Source organism: Rhinatrema bivittatum, chromosome 8 (genome assembly GCF_901001135.1).
Source record: "Rhinatrema bivittatum chromosome 8, aRhiBiv1.1, whole genome shotgun sequence".
NCBI lineage: Eukaryota > Metazoa > Chordata > Amphibia > Gymnophiona > Rhinatrematidae > Rhinatrema > Rhinatrema bivittatum.
The window spans coordinates 196212976-196232200 of record NC_042622.1 but is presented as its reverse complement, the minus strand read 5'-3'; the positions used below and the strand labels follow the sequence as shown (position 1 = coordinate 196232200).

At 44.1% G+C, this 19225-nt stretch overlaps 1 protein-coding gene across 4 annotated transcripts in view; it reads right to left on the bottom strand.

The window, feature by feature from the left end:
• PITPNM3 (PITPNM family member 3) overlaps positions 1-19225 on the bottom strand; it is a 628273-nt gene that overhangs the window by 500600 nt on the left and 108448 nt on the right. The window contains exon 1 of one of the 4 annotated variants that reach the window (XM_029612399.1): positions 13298-13766. The exons of the other annotated variants lie outside the window; for them this stretch is intronic. The gene's annotated coding sequence lies outside the window, so the exon portion shown is untranslated. Of the gene's footprint in view, positions 1-13297; positions 13767-19225 lie in introns of those variants that run through there. 4 annotated transcript variants of the gene reach the window in all.

Genomic DNA, 19225 nt, shown 5'->3' with positions numbered 1-19225 from the left:
AAAAAAGTCTTTTCCAAATCTTTAATAGTGGAGACGTGTAGTATTTCATAAAATATGCCCGACTCTGGCCGGGTTTCGCCACATTATAATTAAACCCCTGAGGCAGCCACTTAATGTGGTGAAACTCGGCCAGAGTCGGGCATCTTTTATGAAATACTAAACGTCTCCACTATTAAAGATATGGAAAAGACTTTTTTGTGGCATCTACTTCTTTGTTGTTTCCGCAAAGTATTGCAGGCCTGCGATACTTTAGGGAATGAGGGGCGCCGGGCCGAAACGGGGGGCGGGCCTGCACTAGCCAGCAGCAATCGCACCGTCGTGGTATGATCACTGCCGGTTTCGCACCCAATAGCGCCACCATAGAAAGTGTAGCTATTGGGCACTAACTCAGACGCGAAAAGGGCCTTACCTTTTCATTGTCCGCGGCGTCTTCGCGGAGTCGGCCCCGGTGACATCACGACTCCTCTTCCGGGGCCGACACCGCCCCCATTTTGGTATCGCATGCAATAAGGGACATTTTGCGTGCAAAACATCCCTTATCACGTGCGATCCGTTTAGAAAATAAGGCCCTGTGTGACATCCACTTTTCTATAGTTTTGGTGTAAATTTGCACCAAGGAAAGTGTTTCTGACCAGGAAGACTTGTAGGGGACAAAAAGTTGTATATCGTCCGCATATATCTTGAAATGGACGTTTAATGCTGAAAGTATATTGCATAAAGGTAATAAGTAAATATTGAACAAAATAGGGGAACGTGATGAACCTTGGGGAACCCCTGTTGGCATTAGATATGAGAACGATGAATGAGGTCCAATGTTGACCTGACAAGTATGGTCAGATAGAAAACTATGGAACCATTCTAAAACAGTAGCTTGAATTCCTATAGATTGCAAACTAGCCAATAGATTATAGTGGTCTAGCATATCAAATGCTGCAGAAATGTCTAAAAAAATTAATATGAAATCTGTATTAGAATCAAACCCCCTAAAGTAGGAGTCAAAGGAGGACAGTAAAAGAGTTTCTGTTGAATGTCCCTTTCGAAACACATGTTGGTTTGGGTGCAATATTTCATGGTCACCAAGGAAATCATTTAGTTGGTGCAAGACCACTGACTCTAGGATTTTAGATAAAAAGGTCAGGGAGGCTATTGGTCTGAGGTTTGAGAACTCAGCAAAAGACAAGGTTTTATTTTTTTGTATTGGAAGTACTGATGTTTGTTTTAAGCAGTCTGGGCCATCCCTGATTTCAAAGATTGATTTATCATATTACAAATATGTTCTGAACAATTTTCTGCTAAACTTTTGAATATTAACCCAGCGCATGGGTTCAATGGTGAATTTGATATTTTTTGTTTATTTATACTCTGTTTTATTGCAGCATTCGTGGTTTTTTTCAAAGGACGACCATTTATATACTAATGTTTGTTCTTTATAATTTGGATAACTAAAATAACAAGAATTTTTGCACTTATGTATTGGAACGTTATGGGCCAGATTTTAAAACCTACGCAGCCGCGCGCATGTTATAAAACTCCGGGGGTCGGCGAGCACAAGGGGGTGCACACTTGTGCACGCCGAGCCCTAGGGGAGCCCCGATGGCTTCCTCAGTTCCCTCCGAGGCCTCTGCGAAATCGGAACGGCCTCGGAGGGAACTTTCCTTCGCCCCGCCCCACCCCCACCTTCCCCTCCCTGCCCCTATGTATCCCGCCCCCCCCGTCCTACCTAAATCCCCCCCTACCTTTATTTTTTAAGTTGCACGTGCCGGTCAACGGCCGGCCCGCAATCCCAGACACAGCAGCAAATGGCCGCTGTGCCTGGAGGCACCGGTCCCGACCTGCCCACTCCCCGCCCCTTTTTTCAAGCCCCGGGACATACGTGCGTCCCGGGGCTTGCGCGTGTCACCGGGCCTATGCAAAATAGGCCCGGTGACACGCGCAGGAGCGGGTACGCGCGTAACCCTTTTAAAATCCGCCCCTATCCGTATTGAAGAATTTGGACTGGCGAGCTACAAGACATTTTTTAATAAATAAATGAAAGTTTCTCGCTAACCTCAATTATTTTTTGCTTCTCTGTTAATTGTGCACGCTTCCAGTGAGTCTCTTCAATTTTTACAGGTCTGTCTCCATCAGCTTACCTTCTCTCCCCAGACTAAGCACTGTAGAATAGATACAGACAATAATATTGTCATGCTTTTTCCCCCATTAGAAGCTTTATACAGGTCACTGAAGTCGACACATACTGGGATTTGTTAGTATCAGTCCTTTCCTTATCGTCAGCAATCCCTGGTCCCAAAACATATTTATGATAACATAAGAATATTCTAGAAATTTGCCAAGAACTTCCAACATAAAAACTCGGGGCTTGCCGCGTGTTTTCAGTTTTACAGCGATGATCCAATTTTCAGTTATTGATCAGAAAACCCCCAAATATTACTCATATAAATTTAAATTTAACTTGAGCAGTTTTAACATGCTGGAATAAAGGCGAATTTTAAAAGCCATATGCACACCAAAGTCAGAAGATGCTCGCAGAGGTTGGGCCGGCACGCACCATGCGGATTTTAAAAGTCGCTTGAGCACGTTATCTCCTGATCTGCGTAAAAAATGGGCATTCCTAGATTTCTCTATGAAATCTGCGGGCAAGTATTTACGTGCAAAGGTGTGCGATGAGGTCCCCCACCTCATAACTTTATTTCTGCTATGGATGGCATGTAAATCCTGAAACCAGAAAAACCAAAGAGGTCAGCAGGGTTTTAAGGATTTGGGTTAACAGGGTTAAAGATGGAATAGTAAATTAGGGGGATTAGGAAGTCCTTTCCTCTACCTGGGCAAACTGGGAATGAACTAGGAAACAGGTAATTGCGTCAGCGCGCATCTACTAAAATCCCCCCACTTGCTCGCACGTCTACATAAAATTGTGCGTACATATACGCGCGTACAGCCTATTTTATAACGTGTGTGCATAGACGCACATATGTTATCAAATGGCCATGTCCACTGGTGCAAGCCAGCATACACGCGTGCATGTGCACCCTTGCGGTGTTTAAAGGTTACCGTCCCCAAATAGAAGAGCTTCATCTTTAACATACCTTAGGAATTATATAGTTTTTGTTCAATGACCGTCGGATCTTTGCAGGAAACTTTTACAAATGGTGCAATACTATAATTGACCACCATAATGAAGCATTACGGTGTCAACCACAGTGAAAATGAATCCTATGATAAATAGGATGTACAATGACTCAGGCATCACTTTAAAGTAATTTTGGTCTCCTAAATATTATGATTGGGTACTGGGTATCAGATCATGTGTTTTTCCCCCAGCTTAAGAGGCAGTAAATTACTGAATGAAAAGAAAGTGTTTAATTTTATATCCCATCTTGAATAAACCTAATAGAGGACATGTATACAAATTCACTGCCCTAAAACAAAATATACTGACCAATGAATGTGATAAAACTCGCATTGCAAGTAGCCTCACCATTTGCCCTTCCACAGAAAGCAGTTCTATTATTAGGCCCGCTATAAACACTGTCAAGTGCTGTATATTTTTTTTAAAAAATGCAAGTAAATTGGACCAGTCAAAAAGGCCAACTGTTAAAAATGCAACCCATGCACTTGAGCCTCTATCCAGGATATAAATTATGGCGCAAGCACCAGCTCAGTTGCCAGGCAAAGAGGAGAAAATAAAAAGAACACTCCAGGCAATGTAATTATGCCACGTTTATTGATCTATTTATACACTTGCAGAGAGGACAATATAGCAAATGTGTCTTCCGTCATGGTACAATGCAAATCAATGGTGCATTTACACCGTGCATATTTTTCCCCACTGGCCACTTTCTACTAGCTTTTTTTTTTTTTTTTAACCTTGGCCAGTGTAGTACTGCATGCTGAGGAATCAACCTCCTCGCCACTCTAACTGACCATTAGTGATGGTGAAAAAAAATGCCCATTTTTGTCGGTTACTGGGTTGCGGTCAAGCAGAGGACCAGATACAAAAGTATGGAAATGTAAAACTGAGTTTTATGAATCAGCTATAAAACTCAGCCCCCAACTATTTTGAAGTGTATCCCACAATTTAAATAGCACCCTAAGTATTGGTGAATGCCGCTGCTATTCATCATCATAAGGTGCTCTGGGAGAAAAACAAAAGAAAAAAAAATATTCATATTAAGAATGGGAGAATCTCCATCACGCGGATGTTCAAGTGAATAAAAATATTTCGGACATTCTCACCAAACCACTCAATCGGGACCTTTAAGAGACTCACCAGGAAAGGCTGGTCGGCTAATCCATTTCAAACTCCTGGTCTGGATCTGAGACCACTGGACTCAAAGTCATTCAAATAATCAGCATCTGCTTCCATCAAGTTCACGTCTGGTGAATCTTTTATTAACGTGCATCTATACAAATACTTTTGGACTGAAAATGTTTCAAGGAGTCAGAGTCTTCGCAAATAGGGAAAGTGCTCCAGAACTTCCTTTCCACTGTAAAACCCCTTCCCTTTGTGGATTTATACCTTTTACAGTATTAGGACTTCTCTTCTCTTGGGATTTCTCCCCATCCTTCCTCTCCACAAACATTTTGTTCCCAAACCATCCTATAAATGATTAATAGATCACTAAACGACATTTATTTAAGCAACCACTGCAGATCTCGCTTGCCGTTTATTTACTGTCACAACATTAACAGTTTCTGCTAAGATCAACTGCAAGATTCAGAGCTAATGAATAGGTAACAGAGCAGGAAAATTCACACAATCTCCAACCAAGCACAAATTTCTCTTAATAGGCACTGCTTGGATTGATTAGAGCTTAACACGGGCCAGTACATGCTCCTGACTTGAATCTAAAGCAACATCAGGATGTATCCTCTTGGCTAGACCTGTGCAAAGCATTCTGGGTCAAACTCCAATCCGCATGCATTTTAGCCCTCTGGGTGTTCCACTGACATTTCAGGTTTTCCCCTGATCTGCCAGGGGATGTGGAAACACTGTAGGTTCCCTCCACTCCTCCGCAGAGGATCTCAGGCCAATTCAAAGCAAATTAAAAAAAAATAAATAAAGTCCAAGCAGTTAAAAACAAACCATCCCAAACAAACATACACTCCAAAACAGATTTGGTTGGGTTTGTAGATATTTACAGATTTGTTGAGTTGTTCAGCAAAACATTTTTTTTTCCTTTAAGATGTTTGCTCACCTCAGCTCTAACCCACATCAACCACTCCATCCCATTATCAATATTTGCATTCCTTCATTTCTATTTTTATGAAGCTGGAGCATGGGGGAAAGGTGCCAGATCAATAATATTCGAAACAGAGGTTTGCCGTTTATCCACAGAGCAGAGGTGGTGAAAGCAGAGTCACGGCAATATTCCCTCCTCGAGGCCTCTCCGTCAATCTGCCTCTGATCGTCGCTGTCCCACTGTCAGAAATATTTTATTGAAAGGATCAAAGCAGTAAGCCAGCAATTTTGATCCTTTGAAAAAATAAAAATGCACTTCTAAACTGCAGATAGACTTTGATAACTTTCAGTATGTCCATCAGGAGGTGTTCAACGATTAAGATCAGCTCCTTTTTTGAACATCGGCATGGTTTCCTGCAGTTCTCGCTCTACAGGTTGCCCAGGTATTCTGTTCTCATCCACGTGTTCAGCATATATGGGACGGCTAATTCAGGCCAGGTGCAGTGCCCGCATAACTTTACTTCTGCTATGGAGGAGGTGTAAGTTAAAAAAAAAAAAAAGAAGAAGAAAACAGCCATCCCTGAGGGTCTGGGTGACTGGGGGCATGCAGGCTATTAAACCACAGGGGTTTGGAGGACCTCTGGTGGATGAACTGGTGAAACTGGTCCTGGTGCGGACACGCACCGGTTATAAAATGCCCCCACTTGTGTGGCTCATACCTGGATCCACTTGCAAAACAGGGCACACACATACACCCAGCCAGGCTATTTCATAACATCTGCATGTATATTATAAAACAGCCGCATCCCTGGGCACGCACCAACGCACACATGTCAATGTGCGCCCATGTGCCCCTTGGAAAGTTACAGTCCCTAGTGGTAATTTTCAAAAGGAGTTACACCAGTAAATGTAACTACTATTGTAGCAGTTTTCCAAAAGCCATTTACTCATGCAAAGTGCTCCTACCTGGGTACATCCTATGGAAAATTCAATGGCATATAGTGCAATATTTTCAAAAGCCCACTTACATGGGCAAAGTGCATTTTTCTCGTGTGAAACCCATTTTTAAGTGTGTAAATGCTTTTGAAAATCAGGCCAATAATGTCTGCAACACAACTCCATGTTCTGTCAGGTCACTGAAGTAAAATGATTTAAATGGCTTGTCACTGAGCGACTATGCCATGAACTTCTTGTGCATGATTTCTGGCTTACTCCTGAATACAGTTTTAGAGATGCCGATTGCCTAAGATGTATGAATAATATTTCATGATTTGTGGGGTTTGTGTGCTACGCGATCTAAAACAAAAGTACATCAAAAGACGAATAAAATGGAATGGATCAGATATATTCTAATGGAAACTCTTATCAGAAAACTGTTTTCTTATTTGTTTTGATTTATGAATTTTCTGCCTAATCCCTCAGGCAAGGATGTTCTTCTCAGAATCAGAGAGCTCCACAAGGCATGCAGCCAATGAATTTCCTGGCAAGGTGTGCATTCTATGCATTCTATTCACAAATAATTGAAAAAGTTCATAGCTGACTTGTTGTAACCTGGCAAAGGAGGAAGATATGCGTAGCGCAAAGAAGACGACAGAAAATTGTACCTTATTTTTCCAGTTTTGCGGAGCAATAGGGACAGCCAGCCATCGCTCATAACACGGCTACCACATGCATAAGAAAAATATTCTCGCGAGCCATCTGAAACTCACCTGCGTTGGTTTTAGCCCAGATCTGGGTGGAGGAGGGGCAAGATTCTTAGATCCCCTTGAATGGATTGCAGGGAATTTTAAAGGTGAATTTTAAAAGCCCGGTGCATGCCGAAAGTAGGGGATACGTGAAGAAGTTGGGCTCGCGCACGCCAACCGTATTTTTAAAAAAGCGCCTATGTTCGTGCATAAATTCCACAAGGCGCACACTTGAAATTTTTAAAGACCAGCACAAGCCAAAGTCGGAGATGCGTGCACAAGTTGAGCTCGTGTGTGCCCACCAAATTTTAAAAGCCGCCCAGATGCACACTTATCTCCCGCAGGGCACACATCTCAATTTGTCTAAAAAGGGGGTGTGGCCTGATGACCTGGGCAGGGTGTGGGCGTTTCAGGGCGTGGCCAAGAGATGTGCACATAAATCCTTATGCTCCCCAGCACCCACTACCTCGTAACTTTACTTCTGCTATGGAGGAGGTGTAACTTAAAAAAATAAAATAAAATTTGCCATTTCTGCCAGGTTTACAGGGTCTGGGGTAACAGGGGGGACTGCAGGCTATCAAACCAGGGCACTTTGGAGGACCTAGCTGTCAACTGGACCAAACTGGTTGACGATCTAGTGAAAGTGGCCAATGGCGTGGACACGCACCCGTTATAAAATACCCCAACTTACATGGAAGAATCGGGATTTGCGCACCTAGGCTCGCACCCCCTTAAAATTGGGTGCACACATGCAAGGGGCCAGGCTATTTTATAGCGTGCTCACAAGTTATAAAATGGCCGCGTATCTGGGTGCGCACTGACGCACACACTCAAAGTGCGCCCAAGCGCTAGTTTAGAAGTTGCTGTCCCTACTTGTACTTTGAAAATTCCTTCGGCACCACCCACAGGCACTTGTGCTAACATTTTCAATTTGCAGGTCACCCTTTTCCAAAATAGGACTAAGAGTGCTCACAAAATAGCAAAAGACAATAAAGACAATAGCATATAAATACAAAACATTAAAACAGTAGCAAACAAAGTACATTAGCATATACATAGAAAAATGACTATCCCTCCCCATCCATCCTCTGCCAAGTGATCGGGAACCTAACCAAACCAGTACTCAGAAAAGAAATGAATCTAACCCTCCCAAAGGAGCTTCCAAATTAGAGAGTAGAGCAAAAATGTGTTAGCAGATCCTTGTTTAGCTGGTTTGTTATTAAAAAAAAAATTGAATTAATTTGCCTTTTGTACATCGAGTTATGCTTCACAGGTGAAGTGACTGAAGACAGTGACTTTGTGCTATAGATAAATGACTCCACTGCATGAAAAAGTCATTTCCAGGATATTCATCCAGCTTAATTACATACAACATTGTAAATATTCAGAGCTATTGAGGAAAAAAAGTTCAAAAATTGTGTTCTACTAACTGGAGACATCCATATGCATTAGTTTTTAATTTTATATTAGAAATGGAGAGGCGTTTCAAATGAATGATTAGCGATGCCTTCAATTTAAAAAACACACTGATGATATTTCTTTCTCCCTGGTGTATATGTATATATACCGTATATACACACACACACACACACACACATTTTAATTTCTTTTCAGTCAGCTAAGTGTTACATCTGCTAGTCTTTTGCCTTCCACAGAAAATATAGTAGCACCACTGCCATAATAGTCCTCTTGAAGCCAAATAATAAGCAGTAGGCAATAGCTCAGGAAAAAAAAAAAAAATCAATACATTTGTGACTCGCTTGAGAGCTGTGCTTCCTTCATCAGGACAACTGCAAAAATCCTTGACCACATTTTGCAAGCTTCAAATCTCAAAGCTGTGACTACCTTTCTTCTACAAACTTTGGCCTGGATTCACTAATATCACCGGGCTCTCTGAATCCTGCAGTAATGGGGGGGCGAAGCGGGGGTCGGTCCTGCGATAGCCGGCGATCGCTGCCGGCATTGCGCCAAATAACTACACGAAAATGACAGCGAAAAGGATGCGTACCTTTCGCTGTCTGAGAAGTCTTCGCAGAGTCGGTCCCGGTACCGCCCCGACTCCTCCTCTTCCGGGGCAGACTCCACCCCGAGCTAGCTATCGCACGGTGCGCTAGCTTTAGAAAATAACCCCCTTCTTATCCCAATTAGCCAGTCAAGGTCTATGTGAAGAATGAGATAACGGGAATGAGAAAAGGAATGATCCGGAAATCAGGAGGAAAATAAAGAGCATAAGAGGTGATAAAAAAATAAAAAGGAAGAAATGAAGAAACAAAAGAGACAAAGAATAGCAGTAGAAAGAAGAAAATTAAAAAAAAAACCTAACAGTTTTAGCTCACATAATAGGCAATGCATATAAAGCATTTATTGTTATAAATTCTCAAATATGATCTTTCGCACTTGGGAAAATAACCTATCAGTCTACTCTGCACAAAACACATAACTCACTGGCAGCGCAACTGTGGCTAGGAATAGTTTTACCATACTGGGAGGGATAAAGCTGTTATGTCACATTGTACTGGCAGAATTTATAATATAATCAAATCACAGAAGAACGACTGGGAAGGGAGCCTTTAGCAGCAATCGCATTTCAGGACATTGCATTTCCAACCTTAGATCTTCATAAGTTTGGGCAACAATTTGGCAGAATTTTTCTTTGAAAGCGTGTAGTTTAGAGAAAAAAAAAATAGAGTACGTTTCCCTTGGTTTTGTGCCTCTCTGTTACAGCACTAGCTTAACTTACTGGTTCTCTCCCACCATGCCAGACTCGTCAGAGAGTAAAACCATTTAGAATAGTAGGGTCCCCATCACACCCCCCCCACCCCCCATTACCTTTCCCCAGTGTGAGGTTTACTGGCTGGGAAAGGAGGGGCCTCACTTTCAGGCCTATGTAATCCGGGCGTGCATTACAGGGGCGCTCACGACTGAGCTCCCGCTCTCCTGAAACGCGCCAATGCACCTCTCCCGGGAACCCGATGTAATATCTAAAAAAAAATCGGGCGCCGCAGTGAAAAGGAGGCGCTAGGGCAAATTGCGCGCCCCTAGCGCCTCCCTGGCAGCAGGCGCCCAGGAGGTGGCCGGCACCGTCAGGAAAATGGGCGCTCGATTTTAGAAGGTCCACCTTCCTAACCTGTGCAGAGCCACGGCTTAGGAAAATGGACGCTGGTTAATCGAGTGTCCCGTTTCCTAACCTGACCACGGCACACTTTTTTTTGGGTGGGGGGGGGGCATTTCTAATATTTTAGTTCCTCTGACTTAATATCGCCATGACAACAAGTCAGAGGAAGTATAGAAAAGCAGTAGTTTCTGCTTTTCTGTACACTTTTTGGGCTCCTCCAAAATTAACGCCTGCTCAGGGCAGGCGTTAATTTTGGCGAGTAAAAACGTGTGCGTCGGGCACACTTTTTTTTTTTTTTGGCATCGGGGGGGGGGGGGGGGAATAGATAATGCCTCATCAACATGTGTTTTTACATGTGACGAGTGCTATTACCTATGCACCCGATCGGACGCGCTAACCCCCGTTTTGCATCGGGGGCTACGGACATACGTCCAGTCGCACGCTGTGCTGTGCAGCCAGCGCCCTGTATTACATCGGCCTGTTTAAGCCCTCAGACAGATACTGTAACCCTGATTCTCTCTAACATGAGACGAGTACAGGGGTTCTTGGCCTTGGCAGGGCAGAATATCTCAGAGGCCCTCTGCTGTGGGCAACACACTCGTTTTTAACTCCAGTTGAAATCAACCAAGTATGTTGTGAGGCTTTTTTTTTTTTTTTTTTGCGATACTCCCACAGATTTCTGGTTTTGCTTTGAGACAGACAGTAAACAAAGTACTTACAACATACTGTAGTTTTTCTGCTTATTTGCTCTCAAGCAGGGTTTGCAAACAGAGATTTCATTTGAACAAGAAAGTCTTTCCCCTTCCCCTGAATAATCTCCTCTGACTTCCCACCTGGACAGGTTTTCAAAGCAGCATCAGCTGGCCCTGAGGATGCACTGTTTTGTTGCATAGCCGTACAGCATATGGACGCACAACAGAATGGTGCTAGCAGCAGGACTGACCAGCAGCATTTTGAAAATGGACCCAACCAGGTAGTTGTGACTGGGGATCACTCTTGCCCCATTTTAACCTACCCAAGGATTGGGTAAATGGTAACCAGGTATGGTGGATTTAAATTTTTAAATGTTGGTGCTGGGGCTTTTTCAGCTAAGGGAGGGCTCTTCCTTTCTTCTTGTTTCTCCACACACACACACACACACATGATGTTTATTTCATTTCTAATATTGGAAACCTAAATTGTATAAAAACTTTTCTGGGCACTTCCCTATTGTCCAAGCTTTTGTTTTTTTAAACCCAATATGCTTGAGCATATTCTCCAGCAATAAATTCCTGCCTTTTCATGTCAGGCAAGAACAATGCATTTTGGGTCATGCGGTCCTGAAATAACTTTATTGAAGAAGGCAGGGTTATAAATCCCAGAATGCACAGAGTCTAATGCATGGGAATTTTGCATACATCTACTACATCTGGAGCCGAAAAAGAAAAGAATTATAGATAAAATGAAAATGGGAGCCGACAAGTCCGTGCACTGGCGACATATCCAAGCTAGTTATACCAAAGACAATCAACTGGCCTGGAAAACAAAACAGCGAGCTGCTGTGCATCATCTTATTCAGTGGGTCAGCGACAAGATGGCACATCATGGCAGCAAGCCGCCCAGTGACCTTTTTGGTGCAGTAGTTAATACCATCATTTTAGAGAGACTTAATCAAAGCAGGAAATACAGTTCAGTCTCCAGCGCAACATGAAACCTAAAAACAAGTCAAACTGTTCTGGGAATTCCCTCCTAATGGACAGGGAGTGTTTTGACTGGAAGTGAAATGCCAAGAGGCTGCGCTGTGAAAGGAACAGATTATTATTGCAAAAAAAAAACAAAACAAAACATGAGTTTCAGGAAACAAATGTGCCACTTCCAGCCACAGCCTGAACACCTCCAGCCTGGGCAAAATGAATTTTCCTACAACGTTCTGACTGGTGTATAGAGAATGACTGTTATCATCTGTGCTAAGGATCCTTAGGGGTAGATTTTCAAAGGGGTACGCGCGTATGATAGGCTCGGCAGCGCGCGCAAGCCCCAGGACGCGCATAAGTCCCAGGGCTTGCAAAAAGGGGTGGTCGGGGGCGTGGCCAGGGGGGCGTGTCCGGGGGCATGTGGGCGGTCCAGGGGCGTGGCCGAGTGCCCCGACACAGCGGCCTGTGTCGGGGCCTGCCGTGCCGGCGCGAGTAAGTTACTACTACCCGGAGGCAGTAGTAACTTCTCCGATAAAGGTAGTGGGGGGTCTAGATAGGGCCGGGGGTGTGTGTTAGGTAGGGGAAGGGAAGGGAAGGTGCGGGGGGTGTAGAAAAAAAGTTCCCTCTGAGGCCGCTCCGATTTCGGAGCGGCCTCAGAGGGAAAGGGCAGCGCGTGCAGGGCTCGGCACGCGCAAGTTGCACAAATGTGCATCCCCTTGCGCGCGCCTGGTGCGCGAACAAAAGTACGCGTGCGCGAATGTTTTTAAAATCTACCTCAGCGTGTGGTAAAAAGGAGCCTGTGATGCAGGCAGCCATTCTAAGAGTGGCACGACACAAGAAGGTCCCACAGGATTCCCCGAGACTTGCAAACCTCTCAGATTGTAGCAGAAGTCAAGACACCATGAGACAAGCAGCGAGGACCCTTAGATCAGGGGTATAGCCAGAACTGAATTGGGTGGGTTGGGGGGAGAGGTTAACATACGGTATGTATGCACTATGGCCAGCCTCCTGCCCTGCCCCCAGTCCATGTTGGTCTTCAAGGCTGTGGTTACAAAACCCTTTTAATTGCTAGGCAACGCTCTGTACCTCCTGTCTCTTCTCTCTCAGTATCCTGTCTCTGCTGTTTCTCTCTTTCTGTGGGTAATGCAGCTGCTTTATAATAGGGTTAATATTTCAGGCTACTGAACAACAATTATGTAACTAGTACTCTAACCTTCCACCTGGATTGGCATTCCTGAACTTTTAAGAGGCTGAGAGGAGGAATAAATAATTACCTGCCAAAAGTAAACAAAATTTGATGGCCTCATAATTTACATGTCTAGCCCAAAAGCAGTGGTGTTTCAAATTAGCCCCCTTAAAAGCACACAGGGTCATGGATTGACAGTGTTTCCAATGCTTCCAGACCCTCTAACTGCTGCACCTTTAAGGAGATGATTCAGATGGGACCTGATCCTGCAACTAGGTATGTGGGCCTAAGTCAAAAGAGAGGGAGTAACTCCCACCCCTCCAAGGGCCCATCCATGCTACACATTGGGTTCCATTAATTATTGTCTAGCAAAGCTCCCCACTGAAGTTCAACTGCTCCAGCGGCTTCAGTCTCAGCAGTGCATTTCCGCTTCAACTTCCCCAGCTCATCCCTTACCTTCTGGCCCGTCTTCACCGGTTACCAATTACACAGCATGCCTAAGCAGAGCCGGATTTAAGATTTGGGAGTCCACGGGCAGGATCAGACAGTGGCGTGGAGGAGGAAATATTCAGATTTCCATGGCGGCGCCCCTTTGAAGCAGCATCGAAGAGTATCAGCCCTAAAGCAAGCAGAAGCAGGCTCCTCTTTGGCCCAAGTGTTTGCTGTTTGTTGCACTTGTGCAGTCTTCACTTTTTTTTTTTTTTTTTACATATCTTTATTCATTTTCACAAAAAGAACAACATTACACAATGTATCCAAGGTCTGGGGGCACTCAACCTTCCCTTCCTCTCTCATCACAGCTTAGATCTACGTTTCTAAAGCCCTTTGCTCTTTCTTTAAAGAGAATACGATATCTCATTTTAAAATCATATTTTTGCCCTTCCCTATAACAGAGGCAGAGACGAGATTTTAATTAAGTTCTGGAAAGTAATTTGAAGCTGAAAAAAATGGCAAATAGAAGGCCTGCAATAAGTCTAATTAATTCAGCAAAATGTCAAACGGCTCCTTATCTATTTCCATCCCAAGAAAGGCTCTCATCACCACGAGGTCCGACTGCCTAACCTTATTTGCCAATCACATTTTCTCGTTGAAGTCCGCAACTTACAACCCAATTAAAATTCCCCGCCCCTCTCCAAGTCCCTTTGACCAGATGCTGGTGTGCATTTTATCGCTCTGACCTTTTTTTTCCCCCCTACCCTTGCTACTTTGACATTTTCCGGTAAAACGCATCATTAACACCAATGTGACATTCAAAATGCAAACGGGGGGGAAAAAAAAAAAAAAAAACCACAACACAGAACCACCCAAAAAAAAAAAAAAAAAAAGACACCAAGAAAGTAAATGAGAAAAAAAAAAAAGCTGCGATGAAGACAAATTATTCTGCTGAAACTTCAAGGATAAAAATAGTGGGTGCCAAGACAGGGAGGGGTGGGGGATGCATGCTGATAAGAGGAGAAGCGCGCCGGAGAATGCCAATAACCTGCTATTGACGCAACTTAGCAGACTGCATTCCTCGGCCGGCCAAGTTTTCGGTGACGTCAGCATCTCATTTAGAGCCCACGACATTAAAAAAAAAAAAAGAAAGAAAAAGGTTTGCATCTCACTGAGGGAATGCAAGGGAAGGGCATTTATTAAGAGATCCCAGTGTGAAGGCTGGAAGAGGCTGTGTGCAGAAAAAACGGTGGAGAAGAAAGTGCATCGCCATGAATTCAAAGCCCTGCTTGTACCGCTCGGCTTCGGAGGGCACCCCGAGGCCCACGGGCAGGCTCCATTCATTGCCGTGCGCGCTCTTTGGGGTGTTAAAGCGTAGCCTGTAAGCCTACCAGTTTTCAGCAGGGCTTTACGATTTATTTTTCTGTTTTGTGACTGCTGCAGCGACGGGATGCCACTTTCATAGTGACTGGCTCTCCAACACGGGCTAGGATCCTCTTTGCTTTCGTCATATAACATTTAGGAATTGGCCGTCAAGAGGCCCCCCCCCCGCATCACATCCTCAAGGTGCTGACAGAATCACAGATGGCCCAGGGAGATTCGTGCAAATTACACCGACGTGAGGGGGGACGACCCCAAACTGTTATTGCTCACACTAAGGGCCTAAGGCAGTGTTTCCCACCAGGATTGCAGCTAAAGGGCTCTGTTGTGCACTGCCAGCACCACCCTTTCAACTTGTTCTGACGCTGCCAGGCACCACCACTCCCTCCCCCCACCAAACAGCCGTCGCCTTCCAGCATTGTGCGGCCAGATGCTGTTCAGCTCCCAGTGCTATTTAGAGTCTGGTGGGTTAACTCAGCGAGGGCCGGAAGGCACCAGCTGTTCTGGGGGTGCTGGCAGAACAAAATGAGGCCCGGGACGGGGGTGGCACATTAAGCAAGGCCTGACTATGCCCTCCCCATGCCTACATTAGGCAATGTATCTTTTACTGGTTAACCCCATATATACCTATCCAAGTTATATCGACCTGTTCATTGTAAGACATTTACCTGTAAATGTGATTGTTCTGTTATAATGTAAACCGAGTTGATCAGTAACTCTGTTATTGGAAAGTCGGTATATAAAAATGCTAAATAAATAAATAAATAAACAAACAGAGGGGTACATCTTTTTGTTTGCACCGAATAACTGCCATTATTCCGGCCTTTAAGGCAGGAACGCCACCCGTTTATGAAAAGGCAGAAATATAATTGCAGCTGGTTGGTATGGTTGATTGGGAAAAAAAAATTAAGTCAACCAACTGGACACAGAACAGAAATTGAAATGGCTTCCCAAACGTATGAAATCTTGCATATTTCACAGAAGCCACAAGCCTTCCACTGCACTGCTTCCTTTTTCTTATATGGTGGGTAACTGGTTTAATTTTTCTTTCAAAGGTCATTTATTTATTTATTTATTTAAAGGATTTCTATACTGGAGGTTCTTGTATAATATACATATCACCCCGGTTTACAAGGAACGGTAACTATCGCTTCATTTAGTGGTTTACATTGAACAGGTTTACATTGAACAGGTTAGACGAAGTGACAAATTAGAGTATCTTACTAAGCATCTCATAAACATGCGAGTTAATAAATAAATAGCATGGTAATATGTTTGTCAACATGAATATATGTATATATGATTATATAAAGGATCCAAAAATGGTTATATGATAGGTACAATTCAAAATATATCTCTTCAGTAAGTTATATGCTAGGGGCTGGGGAAAGTGCGAATAAAAATGGGAATGCCTTTCTTCCTGCTCTTAACTCTAAGGGAATGCTTGTTTGAACAACCAAGTCTTAAGTTTCTTTTTAAATGTAGCGTGGCATGGTTCCAGGCGAAGGTCTGGAGGAAGCGAGTTCCAGGTGAAGGTCTGGAGGAAGCGAGTTCCAGGTGAAGGTCTGGAGGAAGCGAGTTCCAGAGTGAAGGACCCGCTGTAGATAGTGCACGTTTCCTCAGAGAGGATTTCGCCGGTTGGGTGATTAGTCTGTTCTGATACGCGCTTCTAGTCGGTTTCGTGGATGTGTGTAGCTGAATTTGAAATGTTAAGTTGAGAGGAGCGATGTTATATAAGGCCTTATGTATCATCATCAAGGACTTGAATTGGATCCTGTATTTAATCGGAAGCCAGTGGAAATGATGAAGGATTGGGGTGATATGATCGCTTTTTTTGGCATTTGAGAGAATTCTTGCCGAGGCATTCAGGACCATCTGAAGTGGTTTGGTGGTGCATGCTGGTAAGCCTATGAGGAGAGCGTTACAGTAGTCCAGTTTTGGGAGTATGATAGCTTGTAGTACCATGCGGAAGTCTCTGTATAGGAGGAGTGGTTTTAGTTTCTTTAAGGTTTGAAGTTTAAAGAAACATTCTTTTGTTGTGTTATTAACGAATTTGTTGAGGCTGAATCCGCTGTCTATGATGACTCCCAGGTCTTTTACTTGTTGCGAGGTGGAGTGCATGGAGGTATCCCGATGTTGGTCATCAGTGGAAGTTCTGAAAGACAACCCTCCCACCCTCAGCAGTTCCAAAGCACCACGCCTCACACCCCCAGAAATAAACTCCAAGGGGGTTTCACAGAGTTTCAAAACTGTATGATGGAGCTCCTTAACCCAACAAGAAGGGAACGCATGCAGCAGCATGGCTTCAGGAATGCTCTTCAGCAGCTGGGTTATAGACGGAGTATATGCTATGACGCTGTATGGTTGTAAGGTGCTAGGTGCTGTTTACATTTGAATACTAATGATTCATCCAAGTAATTTTTCATGAGCAGAAAGTTATACAGGTAAGTTTACGCACAAGGACAGATTAAAACAGACACAAGAGGAGAAACCGACAGTTGAAGCAGTGGGGTAGACAAAGGTTCCCATGCCCCAGCAGTCAAATAATAAAATGGAGAAGCTGCTTGTCAGAGCAGAATGCCTGATATGGTTTACCCCAAGCCCTACCGGCTAAAAACTAAAGGGAGGAGCTCGGCGCTGGAGCAGTGTGTGTCTAGGCCTAACTTGTGAAAGGCATAATGCTGTCTCTGCCCAAAGCCTTGCAACTGTCTGGACCAGCTCACCTCCTAATACAGCCGCAGGAACCAAAGAGACCACACTGCAGCAGGTGGTGGGAGAGAGTATAACAGGAGAGTGACCGGCCTGAAGGAGAGGAAAGTGAATCAATGGGGGAGAAATTGAGACATCTGGATAAGGAGGGAGAGTGCATGAGTGGGGGCACAAGTGCCAGAGGATGCTAACCCCAGGAGTAGGAGCAGGGCTGGACCCAACGGACCTGGCACCCGGGATCTTCTGCCTGGATTGGTCACCACCCCCCTTCAGGTTGAGTCCTCAAGCTCTAGTGACTGGTAGGGCTTAGGAGAGAAGTTGCACACACTCAGGTACTAAAAGGTACCCACAAGGCAGCCAGGGCTGAGCTGGAGCTGAGACAGGACTAAAGAGTGCCCACTACATAAGATGGACACAGAACAGATACCAGAAGGCCACATACAAGACAAGCACAAGGCCAAAAGGCCACAATACGAAAGCCAAATAGACAAACACAACAAAGCAGGAACAGACCAAACAGACTAGAGCAAGGCAGAATAATAGAAAGCCACAACTAGGACCCAAGCCGAGGCGCTGAACGCACTGAGGAACAGGCTTACATCCTGTGGCAGTGCAAGGAACATGGCCGCCAGCAGGTGGCATGGCCTACTGAGGACCTCTTCTGGTGGGAGGAGAGCACTGCTCACAGATCCTAACAAGGCAGTAGGGTTGAGTGAGAAGCAGGAGGAGAAAAGAATGCTCCTGGATGGAACAGGATGTGGAAGGGAGAGATGGGGGAAAGGGGAGAGAGCTACATGGGCATCAGGGAATGGGGACTGCATTTCTCAGGGAAGAACTTTAGTCATTAGAAAGCTCTGCCTGCCACACCATCACCCATGAAAACAAATTAAGGAGGTGGGAGGGCATAGTGATCCTAGGAGTATTAAGTGCAGTTCATCCCTGGTGAGTAAGTGCTAGAAGTAAAGAATGCATTTGAACCGCATGTTTCTATTTGTGTCTCATTTGTTGCAACATGTTCATGCCTTCATGTCATAATGGCAAAAGAAAGAAAAATCTGCTGGAAAAAAAAGGAGATAAATAATTTATTCTGAAGCAGTCATATTTAAAATTATTTTGTATTTGTCTAAGGCCTTAGATAGGATTATGGTGCTTTTGGGAAATAGAGGCAGCAGAATGGAGGTGAGCACTCCATTCTAAAAGTCCTGACCCCCCCTCATTTCATTTCTGGAATTTGATTATCTGTCAGTCACTCATGCATCGTGGCCGATTATATTTAAAAGCAATATAAAACAAAAAAGCATAAACAATTCAAAAACAAGGACACAGTCACAAACAATGCCCAGCCATAAATCAAGCATAATCGCAGACAACAGACTGAACACATAAACCAATCAGCAAAATAATGCTAATTATTCAGTAACTTGACCCAGAGCAAAAGACAGGGGGAAAAACACAAAACTGAAGCACACTGAAGCTGTATCCCAATTTGCTCAGTTCCCATGTAGTGTGTGTTCCACAGTGCTAAACAAAATTGTCTATTCGTAAAGTCAAGGATGAGGATATTATGTATGGAAGGGGCATGGCAACACACAGAGACAAGGGCAGTGATACATTTTAAAACTCTATGTGTGAGGGGAGAGGGGGGTAGTTGGGGCAAGTGGCTGGGTGTGGGGATGGGTACCCCCCATAATAAAAAGCAATGAGGGTTTTATGGAAGCATCCATTTCTCTAAAATAAATAAATAAATAAAACACACTGGCCCAATGTTTCTGGTTTCCAACCTGTCTAAAATATCCCCATTTTATTCCTACATGCCCCATTAAAAAAAAAGATATAGTTGGATTGGAAAAGGTACAGAGAAAG